The sequence below is a fragment of the Leptonychotes weddellii genome, chromosome 1, assembly GCF_054177405.1.
Source record: "Leptonychotes weddellii isolate Sample4059 chromosome 1, ASM5417740v2, whole genome shotgun sequence".
In the NCBI taxonomy this organism is placed as follows: domain Eukaryota; kingdom Metazoa; phylum Chordata; class Mammalia; order Carnivora; family Phocidae; genus Leptonychotes; species Leptonychotes weddellii.
Window position 1 is genome coordinate 189,207,896 of NC_138369.1, and position 11,991 is coordinate 189,219,886.

Sequence of the window (11,991 nt, forward strand, 5' to 3'; positions counted from 1 at the left end):
GCGGCGGGGCTGGGTCGGCGGCTGGCGGTGCGGGCCCGGAGGCCGGGCGGCCGCGCGGCGCGAGCGGGAGGAAATGCCCGGCCGGCGCACGACGGCCGCGGCCCGGGACTGCGCCCCGGCCCCGCACACCTGGAAAATGGGGACGCGGCGCTCGGCGTTCCCGACTCGCGCGTCTGGGCAGGTCCCGGGCCGCGGCCGGCGCGCTTCCTCCTCCGCGCGCCGCCCCGGGCGTCCCGCCCGCGGCCCAGCAGTGGCCGGAGGAGGCTCGGGCCGGGGCGGGGCGGGGGCGGGGCCTGGGGCGGGGGCGGGGCCTGCGGGGCCAGGACCGCCCCTGCGCCCGGGCCCTCGCGGCCGCGTCCCCCCGCGGCACGCCCCGCCACCCCCCACCCCCGGCCCCTTAAAGGCCCCGCGGCCCCGCGCGCCTGCCGGTCCCCGCCCCGCCCCCCGCGTCCTCGCGCGCCTGCCGGTCCCCGCCCCCCCGCATCCCCGCGCGCCTGCCGGTCCCCGCCACGCCACGCGGGCCGTGGCGGGGACGCGGGGCGGGGTGGGGCTGGCTTTCTCCAGCGGGGACGTGCCTCCGGCGTGGCGCCGCGACAGCTCAGTGCGCGGGGCTTTCCACTTAGCTGGACCCCAGGCCTGCGGTGGGGCCCGCGGGCTTGGCTTTCGTGCGCGTGTGTGCGCGCCTGTGCGCGTGGAAGGGTGATTTCTAGGATCACCATCTGCCCAACAGCAAGACACTTAACATACTTGGAAAGTCCCTAGAAATCCGCAACTCGCACCCTGAAGTCTGGAGGGCCTGGAGCCTCACCTCGCGGGCTGCGTGCTCCCGCCCAAGGAGGGTCTCAGGAAAAACGCCCCAACTTCGCAGGGCTGGGTTATTTGTTAAGAATTGTGTGCATGTGTGTGTGCGCGGGCGAGGCAGGCCTCCTGCGCCCCTCACCTTGGAGACTCAGCTCCCATTAGTAGGAAATGCCACGAAACACTAGCCCGAGATTCTCGAAGGCCGAACGAAGGGCCTAAATCACAAAATAGGGATTCGCATGTATTTTCTGCAGCTGTTATGAGACGGATTTGACCTTGAGTTGGGTTGGCTGCACCCAAGCGCTTAGCCTTCTCTCACCTAGCATTCCCGGTGCTCCGGCCTGGTTGATACCATCAGTGGGGATTCTGGCTCTGGTGTGGCAGCAAGAGGGGTCCTCCCTGGCTTCCCCTCAGCCCCTCCCTGCTGCTGTTCTGGGAAAGAAAAACCCTAGAAAGTGGCCCAGAGGGGAGTTTGCTAAGGAGACAGGTTAGCTTGATGGATCCAGGATTAGGAACCTAGGTCTGGTTCAAAGGATAATGCCATTGTTGACACTTATTATGGAAAAGCCCCGGGACAGTAGAGCAGAGAGAACCACAGATGCTGTGATGGATCTGCGCTGGAGACCCAGTGCTAAAGACAAGAGTGAGGTGCCTCCCAGAAGGGGGAGGTTAGTACAAGGGCATATGAAGGCATGTGTGTGTGTGTGTGCAAAGGCCCTGAGGCAGAGGGGGCAAGGAGGTGTGAGAGTTAGAGGCAGTCAGGAGGTAGGCAGAACCTGCAACTGGAGCCCCCAAGTGATGGGTAGTGGATTGTACCATGGAAAAGGAGAAGCAACAGGCTCTCTTAAGCACAGAGTGAAAAAATGGAATTTTACAAATATCACTTCCAGCAGCAGGCGGAGACCGGGTTGGAAGGAAGTGGGGGGTGGGGCAGAGAGACCAGCTAGAAGGTGATCCCAAGGGTGCAAGAAAAGGGTTTAAACTAGGTCTGGTGCATGGCGGGGAAGGAAAGGAGGTATTTCTTGCTTAGAGGTGGGAGACCAGGAGACAGAGAGGAGGGCGAGTTTGGGTTGTGGGCAGGGAGCAGCAGAAGGACAAAGGAGTTTACACCCAAGGGGCCTGACTTTCTTTGAAAAAGAGGAAGGGATTGGGAGGCAGCTAGTCTGAGAGCCCTTGTGGGAAACAGAACAGGAAGCTGGCAGAGAGTGCCCAGGTGAGCTGGGGTGGGGGTGGGGGCGGGGAATGAGCCCTTACTTGGCACATCTGATATTAGTAAGTGGAAGCAGAATGATCCTGTGAGCTCTCTGCGAGCTACCTAGTCACTGAACACTAGTTCCCCATTTTGCCCGCAGGCTCCTGGGGGGTGTGGGGTGGGGGAATGCTCTCCTTCTTTCAGAAATCTCTTCTTATTTGGAGGAAACACCTAATTATTTTCTGATCTGCAGCCAGATCTGCGCAGTTGAATAATTCAAGGACTCCAGCCCCCTTGCCAGAATAACAGGGATAACGAGATACCTGGGGCTCCACATCTCCCCTTGTGGGCAAGGTGACATGTGTTGGCGGTTACCAGATAGCCCGCCCTGCCCCGAGTGACCGGTGGAACCAGTCTCCTCCCTGCTCCCAGCACAGCGCCCCCTCCTCCGCCCCACATCTCTGCCCTACTCCCAGCACAGTGCTCCCTCCTCCGCCCCATCTCCCTTGGGCCCAAGGAGCCAGACTGCTGCACTGCCCAGAAAGGACTCTCCTCGCCACCAAACCTTCCAAGATGTGGTGAGTTCCAACACTCAGGGCAGCTGCTTGCTGTTTTCAACCACTCCTTAAAGGGAACCCCGCTGCTTTGAAGTGAGTGTCTGTGTGCAGGCGAGGCGGGTGGGGGCAGGGGTCTCGGTGCAGGGGTCCTGGCCACTGCTCCCGAGCTGGGCTCTCACACTGCCCCCTGTGGGAGACTATCTTCACATCAACCTACGGGACCCACCAGAGACAGCAGCCTGCCTGGAATTCTCTAGAAGGCATCACTCTGAACCTTGGACCAGGTGAGTCCCATGGTGGTAGGGAAGAAACAGCAAAAGCTGCATTTCCAAATTTTTCTTCAGAACATCCTAGAATAACTGGTTGTGAGGGCACAAGACCCAGGAGTAAAGGCTCCATTGTTCTATTTTTTTTTCATGTAAAAATCATTTCCAAAATGCTTTTCGTGTAGACAAACATTGCTTGCTGGGCGATCCCGCCCAGTCACCCACTCACTGCATGTCTCATCTGTGCATCCAGGATGGAAGTATTTTGACATCTTTCCTACCAGGATATGCCGTGATGATGTTACTTTTTTTTTTTTTAAAGATTTTATTTATTTATTTGAGAGAGAGAATGAGATAGAGAGAGCATGAGACGGGGGAGGGTCAGAGGGAGAAGCAGACCCCCAGCCGAGCAGGGAGCCCGATGCGGGACTCGATCCAGGGACTCCAGGATCATGACCTGAGCCGAAAGCAGTCGCTTAACCAACTGAGCCACCCAGGCGCCCAGATGATGTAACATTTTTAAAAATTAACACATATGTCGAATGTCATACATGTTTCCTATCTATAAATAAACCCAGGTATTCTTAGGAATTTTAAAAAATGATTAACAAAAAAAAATTGGGATAAATACTTTAATACTTATTTCCAAATAATTATCTTAAATTTGTAGAAGAGGGAAGGGGGAGGTACCGGAAGTTTATAGTTTGTTTCTGACTTGGTAGAGAAGCTCCTTCTTCAGTTTGCGTGGTTATTATTATTGCTCGAATTATCACGTTGGGCTCTGGTTGCCGGCAGCCCTGGGCGTGGCGGGCTGGGACGCACGACCCTGGACTTGGCCTGAGGACCCAGGACTACAAATGTGCAGCTTCCTCCAGCAGCCCCCGAGGGAAGACATTCCAAGAATTCCCTCTCTGCAAAATGCTTTTAAGATTTGGCTCCATGCCCTCGGCAGTGGGGTCTGTGGGGACATCTGACCGTCTCCTTGGCTACGTTCACAGGGCCCTAGTCATTTCCACAATCGGGAGGCTCGGTGTGCTTCGGGTTGGTTTCCTGTCGTGCCTGCAGTGGTTACAGGGCACCCATGAACCCTGTCAAAGGTCACCCGTGACCAGAGCCGGGCCCTGCGCCAGCTGCCCACCCCCCCCCCGCCCTCAGAGGCTTTGAATTCTCCGACTGACCATTCGAATGCTGAGATGCGGTTCATGATGCCTTTGAAACAGTCCCACAAATCTGCAGGAACTCCCAAAGCGCAGCTTGTAAGGGCTGGGAGAGAAGCTTCTGAGTCTGCAGACTGGGCCACATGCAAGCCACCCCCGGCAGGAGCGACTGGCACAGGACGGGCACGAGCGTGCAGCCAGCCCTCCGAGCCCCCAGGGCAACACGCAGAAGATGGCACCGTCCTGTTTTCAAAGTGAGGAAGCTGAGTTCAGAGAGGCTGAGTCACATGTCCAAGGCCACAGAGAGAGAAAGTAGCAGAGCCAGAGTTTGGCCCCAGGGGGCCTCAGTCCCAAAGCCTGTGCTGTTTCCATCTCCTTTTATAAAGCAAACAAATTCTACTAAAAAGAGAAAAACTTCAGAAGCTGGAAAGGAAGGGGTCCCATTTCTCAAGTGCTTGGGCAAAGATCTGTCCGAAGAAGATGAATTGCCTTTTGTGTTCTGAAGTCCAGGAGACACTGCCTCTTTCAAACCCAGAGGGGAAGGAAGTTCATTTAGGGTTCATCCGAGGGATGTATGTGGAGCTTCTGCTCTGTCCTAGGCCCTTTCTGGGGAAGACACGGAGTCCTGTCCCAGGGCCTGCTGGAGGGGCCGGGAAATTAGATCACCATCCCGCAGATGCCCACCAAGGAGGGTCCAAGGGGCCATCCCTCCCACGAGCAGTGCCTTCCAGGCTGTCCCCCTCCCACCCTAGGAGTGAACTGTCGACAGGATGGGCCCTCAAATCCCACCCTGGTGCTGGGCCTGATGAGGAGTCTGAGTCATGCTGCCATGCAGGCAGGGGGAGGGGGTGGCGGCCTGCCCTGGGCCAGCCTGATGACGAAGCCCTGCAGGACTGCGCCCACACCGGGCCGATGGAGGAATCTGGCCCGGATGGCAGGCTCCCTCCCTGCCAGGTGCTTTGCTTAAGCCTCCTGCGTGATTGCCCAACAGCAAGGTGATAGGGCAATCTTGCTTACGCCCAAGGCTGGGACCTAACTTATGAATGAAATATTTAACCTTGTCATTTTTTTCCTCTTTTCTCTTTTCTATGCTGAAAATGTCTTTCCATGGAGGCAGTTGCTTAAAATGCATGCTCTCCCTCACTCAGAAGGATGCGGGCACCACACCTGTCTGCTGACACGTGGGATCACGTCCGTTCCTAGGGCTTCCTCAGGTGGCAGTGGGGGCCCGGCCAGAGGGCAGGCTGTAAGACAGAGATGAAGGCACTGAAGACAGATCCCTCCCTCCTTGTTGCTGTGGCCTGCCGGCATCAGAGGCCCCAACTGGGGGTGGCCACCATGGGGCCTTCTAGCTGGGCTCAGCCTCCTGGGCCGCATGAAGGGGTGCTGCTCCTAGCTTCTTGGAACATGCGAGATCCAACTCTGCAGTCCCATTGATTTCCCTATTCCCAGGGCTGACTTTGGAACACGGGTTTGATCTAGGGGTTGGCTCAGCTAGAGAAGGGCATGCTCACGGCTGGTCAGCCAGGCCCCGCAAACCACAGGGAGGGCCGAGGCTCAGCCTACCTCATGTGGGACTCAGGAAGCCTCCCCCCACAAATGTAACCTAAAATTTCCCTTTGTGTTGTGTGTGTGTGTGTGTGTGTGTATGTGTGTGTCTGTGTGTGTTTAAGCCTCTCTGGGCATCAGGATAGAATCCACTAAATATATGGAGGGATAGTTCACGTCTTTGAGAGTTAAAGGGCTTTCCAAACACCCCAGGAGCACCTGTTCTCCTACCAAGTCATTAACATGCTTATTACCGATGACTCCTGTCTATTCCAGTGGTGCCCCAAACAATCTAATTAGACAAAGTGAACAATTTTGCTGGCCTGTAAAATACTAACATGTGGGAACAACCGAGCTAGGGATTAAAGGAGGAAAACATGAATAACTTCTGTTTACCCAGCACCTTACAGTTACCCCGGTAATAAGTAACTCAGCAGGGACAACGTGGCCTGAGAGGGGCGGAGACACACCTGGAACCTGGGTGTCCCCCATATGATCCTTCCCGCTCCCCCGCCTGCAAGTCTGCACGACAAGCCTGCAGAGAGCAGAGAGCAAGTCTTCGCATGGATTTACCGTGATGTCTCATTTCTCGGTGAATCTGAAGGAGTCATCGTCCGCTCCCCCAGACCCCTCATGCGAGGTGTAACTGTACCCGTGAACACCTGGGGTCGCCACAGCCATTCTCTGGGTGCATCATTTCCCGGGAGGTTCCAGCTCCCTCTGGGGGGGACACCCCCCCGTGACTGAGCAGGGGAGGGAGGAATCAGTAGAGCAAGGGGATGCCCCCCGTGGCTGCCTCCCTTTCCCAGCTCTGCCTCCCCATCCAGCCCAGTCCGACGTCCCTTGGGTTGAGGGGACCACAGTGATGAAGCCAAGAGCCCTCGGGAGGGAAGCAGCCCAGCTTGCACCCAGAAGGTGACAGAAAGAAGGTGGCTGATGGGCCCCAGGGGGAGAAAAAGGTCCTGCTTCAGCCCTACCTTTTCTGTTTGTTAAGCACATAAAGATCCTTCCTGGATGTGTCCCTCATTATTCATACATGTATTGCTTTAACTTCATGCTTCTGTGTCCAGTAAGATGGGGGACGGAACAGCCTGGCAAATGTCCGGCCCGCACATCTAGGAATGCCGCGTGAATGCCGCGGGGAGTCACAGCAGCAGCCTTTCAAATGCATAGCTGAGCGGGACTGAAAAACAGCGGTGGCGCAAGTTCCTCAAAGGAACAGCAAAACGAAGACCGGGATGATTTCCGGGTGCTTGTGTCCCATTGCTCCAGGACCGGCCAGGGCGGTGCAGGCTCGGTGTCTTTGTCCCCAGGGAACGGGACGTTTAAAGCCAGGGGGCAGCAGGCGAATACCAAGCAGGTGGAAATGCGAACCCCCACATTGAACAGGTCCCTTCAAAAGGGACTAGGAGAAGAATGTTCCAGGAGTAGAGGGGGATGTCAAGGAAGCTGGTCTTCATTTACAGGAGCATCTGCTTCTGCATGATGTCAGAAAGTCCACGCGAACATTTTTATAAAAGGGGGTATCGGGCTGGGAACACGCAGGGCTCCCACAGAAGCCCCTCGGCAGGGCAATGGCATTCACTGTCACCCCTTGGCTTCTCTGCTTCGTGGAAAACAGATTCCAAGTTACAGAATCTCTGGGGAAAGCCGGCCAATGAGACCACCTGTCATCCTGTCAAAAAAAAAAAAAAAAAAGCCCCGGCCCCAAGTCATGTCACTTGGGCCAAGTCACCACGCCAGGACTTCATCCCTAACCTAACGGCAGTTCCAACCACCCCCGGAAATGTAGTCCTAACCGGCCAGTGAGGAATGTTCCGGTGGCCACCAAGGAGGTACCCGGTCCCTTGGGCCCTCTCCCTCCCCCCCAGGAAGAGGAGGGAATCTGGGGATAAGACCCCTGCTCCTCTCCCTGAGGGAAGGTGACCTTTCCTGAAACCATTCTTGCTTTTGCTAATAACTTCCTGGTCCCACCGTCCTTCCTATAAAAACCTTCCACAGTGTACAACTCAAATTCATGCCCAGTTCATGAATCGATGAATAAAACCAGTTAGATCTTCAAAGTTACCCAGTTGAATCTTGTTTTTTTTTTTTCTTCCAAGATTATTTATTCATTTATTTGACAGAGAGAGACACAGCAAGAGAGGGAACACAAGCAGGGGGAGTGGGAGAAGGAGAAGCAGGCTTCCCGAAGAGCAGGGAGCCCGATGCGGGGCTCAATCCCAGGACCCTGGGATCATGACCTGAGCTGAAGGCAGATGCTTAACAACTGAGCCGCCCGGGCGCCCTGAATCTTGTTTTTAAACACCCTTAGCCAATGCAGCTGAGTTTAGACAAGCCAGTAAGTGAAAAGAACAAAGAAGCTTTAAAGGGAATTAAAAACATGAAAAGGGAATCCCTCCCCCAACCACCACCCTTGGGTTCCACCCCTCGCTGTGCCTGACGGGGCAAGTGGACATGACCGCCCCGGCAGGGGCCTGAGCTGTGGGACTCATCCTCCGGTTCGGTTCTTACCCTCACAGCCCGGGTCACCGGGTGCTTCACGCACGGACGACTCACAATGCCCTTGGGAGCTGGGAACAGCCTCTGTAAGGCAAAGTGGCCACCGAGCATCATTCCTGCCAGTTCTCTAAGGCCTCAGGTCCCACCGCTGCACCCTTGGGAACCATCCGCTAGTTAGTCCGAGCTGTTGGAAAGGGCCGGTTAGCATTATTTGCTCCAATGATAAAACCATGTGTGTTCATTAAGAATATCATGGTTCCTCTGCAGCGGGACATGAGACGTGTCCAGGCCAGGCCTCACCCAGGCCCTCAGCAGGCAGGCTCCGGGGGCTGGCGCTGTGGGTGCGCAGCCCACCACTCAAATGCACTTATCCACTGCACTCCGGGACAAAATGGTCTTTAAAAAAATTATTTTGTCTTAAAATAAATTTGATCTAAGAAGTCACGTAAAATTGAAGGAACAGGGCAAACACAGTCGACGTGAAGTTCTCTTGGTGCCGAAGATGTGTTCAGTGCAGGAGACGTGCCCGGAGGGGCTGATGGATGGGGGGGCTGTCCTGCTCCGTGTGGGCCGAGTCCCTGGGCCCCCCCACTGCCCCCCACCCCCCACCCCCCCGCCCATCTACTGGTAGCCAGCGTGTGGGGCGCCCGGACCCTGGGGCATCGAGGGCTGGGGACAGTGTGGACACAGAACGTACTAACCCCCCTCTCCATATGGCCATGAAGGTGTCCTCCTCTGGGAGGTCCAGATACTGATAGGGGTGAGCCACCCGGCTGCCATCTCCTCATCAAAGCCGCCCCACGCCCCCATCGCGTGGAGAGCCAAGTGTGCCAGATGCTTCCTGCCGGCAGGTTCCTAAGACTTAAGGAGAAGTCTAGTGAGAGGTTGGAGGGGGGCAGACTGCCATTACTGCGTGTAATAAATGGGGGGCCTCGACAGGGGACACCCAGGAGGCCATTGGAGGAACTGTCCCAGCGCCCGAGGCCACTTGTTGGATGGTCCATGCTACTTGCCGAGCTCTGTCCTGGGAAGGTGGGGGAGTGGGAGCCAGGTAGGAGAGGGGGTGCCCCACACGCCCTGGAGGCATCCTATGCTCCAGCCTGCAGCTCTGAGCCTGGCCTGGAGACCCTAAGACTCCACTTCCAGGAAACGTCCAGAACCGGCAGATTCCCAGAGGCAGAAAGCAGTCTCGTGGTGGCCAGTGACTGGGGGTGGGGGGAGGAGGGGCTTCTTTTTGGGGTGAAGAAAAATGTCTGGAATAGATGGTTGCAGAGCACTCGGAAGGTACTAAATGCCCCTGGACACTTTAAAAATGGTCAACGTGGTCAACTTTATGTTAGGTGTATATTTCTTTAAGATTTTATTTATTTATTTGAGAGAGAGACAGAGATAGCAACAGAGACAGCAAGAGAGAGCATGAGCAGAGGGGAGAGAGAAGCAGGCTCCCCGCTAAGCAGGGAGCCTAACATGGGGCTCGATCCCAGGACCCCGAGATCATGACCTGAGCTGAAGGCACACGCTTCACCGACTGAGCCACCCAGGTGCCCCGATGTTAGGTGTATTTTAGCACAGTTTTAAAAAAAAAGGAACTGACCGATTGATTTAACAAATGCTGGGAAGAGTTCCCCTGAGTTTGTATTCATGATGCAGCTTCAGCTTTTAATAAGGTTCAATATAAAGACAATTCATCTGAAGAACGTTCCTGGTTTTTTGAAAAAAAAAAAAAAGTGTTATGAAATGTGTGTGTAATACTCCCCCCCGCCCCAACACACACACACACTCACAGCCGGGTCGGCTCGAGGATGACCCCGAGACGTGACTGGGCCAGGCAACCGCCCCATCTCAACGGCTTGCTCCCCGTGGGTTCCTTGGGTTTTCCAGCATTCTGGTCTGTATTTTGTGCACTTTGCTAAGGTCCCTTATAAGAAGGGACTACATCAAGAGGTTTACCTGTAAACCAAAGCGTTCGGATTATCATGAACAATAAAATTCAGGTAAGAGCAGACGTTCATGGATAAAGGGGTGCCCAGGACCCGTCTCACCCGACGCACACTGTCCTAGGGTCCTTGGGGACCACACTGTGCTAACTACTCTCTTGTCCCCTGGGGGGAGGAAGGGGACGCATGGCTACTGGCCAGGGCTTAGGGGACCGTGCTATGACAGTGATCTCCAAAATAAGACTGCCTGCAAGCAATTTTTAATTTTAATTTGTTTCCCATTTCATATGTTCGTATTTCCAGCTTTTTAAAAGGAAAGAAGTCGGTGTTTGCTCTCCTTTCTCTTTACAGCAGTATCTGCTCCTGCCCGGAGCCTACTGCACTCCCATTATCCTCTGGTTCTGTGCACACCCGCACCCCGGCCCGGCCGGCCGCAGGCACACACACTGGAACGTGCTTCCTCACACACGGCTCAGCTGTTTCGCGATGGCCTGGCGCATGGAGGGGTCGAACGGGTTCTAGAGTCCCAGGTAGCCTGTTCTAAGTTCCTACCCGACGCACAAAGTCGTGGCACGGGGTCCCTTCTCTGCCCTGCTCCCCACTCAGTGCTTCTTCCTTTTTCATTTTGGCCTTGCTCGTGATCTCACTGACATCCTTCCAGCTTTCATCTGCAACTTTGATCAACATTAGTATGACTTCAAAGTCTTGGTTCGAGAAATGGGTGGCAAGGCCTGGTTGAGGCACGGGACAGACAGTGCAGCAGAGTCGGCCCGGAACGGCCCGGGGCCTCCGGGGCCTTCATTCTCGAGGCTGGCTTGCCAGACGCCTGCGGGGTCGGGAGCTCGGTGCTCTGTGTGCACTCATCAGGAGAAGGCTTGTTGCAGATTCGGAGTGCTCATCATTGATTATTTCCTGGGTTATCAATCTGACAACCAGATCCATGAAGCAAACAAGGCTATTTGTATGCATTCATTCATTTGTACGTTCGTTCATTCCTTCCTTCCTGCAGCACCCCTTGGGTTCACAGCCATCCTCTGGCACTGGGCCGGGGCCACACCTGAGGAGAGCTGCAGTCCCCACCTGGTGTCAGGTGCTTTGGGCCCCGCCTCCTATCCTTGTGACCCACTTCTTGCCTCAGCCCCGCCCTGGCAGCTCTGTGCCTCGGTGGCACCAGGGATCTCTGCCCAGGGTTTCTCCGTCAGCTCCACAATGGACTGGCACAAACTTCTGGAACCCGCATCAATCTTGATGTGGCAGAACATGAACGAATATGCTCTGGGGCAGAAGATGGAGGGCCCGTACTTCCTTCTTGCTGTCCTCCTCCTCGGAGGGTCCCCAGCAGGAGGGGCCCCCAGAGTCCTCAACATAACTAGCTGGATGCTGCCCCCCCGGGGTGTCCCCTCCCTCCCTGCTTTGCTCAGCCCAACCCCCACCTGTTCCCCAGAATCCTTCCCAAAGGTAAGCTGTGAGGGAGTAAGCTCTTGTTCTCTGGGGAGACCCGGCTAAAGCCTGCACAAGGGGAAGGCGCTCACAGTCTGGAGGGATGAGCCAGGTCCCCTCGGACAATGTGGGAAGTGCTGACAGGACTCTTTCCCACAAGCGTGGGGGGCCCGGGTGAAAGAGAGCTCCTCACTCTTGGTGAGGGTGGCCAAGGCCAGGGCCAGGTTGGACTGGGGCCTGGGTGTACGTGGAAACAGACAAGGTAAAGAGGAAGTGGAGGGGGGCGGGGGGCGGACGGAGCACAGGCAGGTGGGGCCAGAAGACCAGCGCTGGCTGTGCTCTCGGCTCTGGCCAGACCCTGCCAGATGTTAGCTGGGTTCGGGTGCACCTGATTGAGGTCCGCTTGGAAATGAGGCAGGACCTGCTCAAGGGTGGTCAGTTTTATCCAGCGGGGATGGGAAATGATCCGAGGGTTGAGCAGGGAAGGGGCATCACGTTCCTATGTCACCTCGAGCCTCACTGTTCAATGCGTGGTCTGGGACCACACTTTGGCATCACCAGAACGCTCGTTAGAAATGCAGACCCTCGGGG

The 11,991-nt window shown here is 56.0% G+C and overlaps 1 long non-coding RNA gene across 1 annotated transcript; it reads right to left on the reverse strand.

Moving 5' to 3' along the window:
* Positions 1-3,434: 3,434 nt before the first annotated feature.
* LOC145716520 (uncharacterized) lies at positions 3,435-4,595 on the reverse strand. Its single transcript, XR_014139226.1, has 2 exons — positions 3,995-4,595; positions 3,435-3,875 (listed from the first exon to the last, which is right to left on the reverse strand). It is a non-coding gene; the product is annotated as an uncharacterized LOC145716520 (long non-coding RNA).
* Between the last annotated feature and the right edge of the window lie 7,396 nt (positions 4,596-11,991).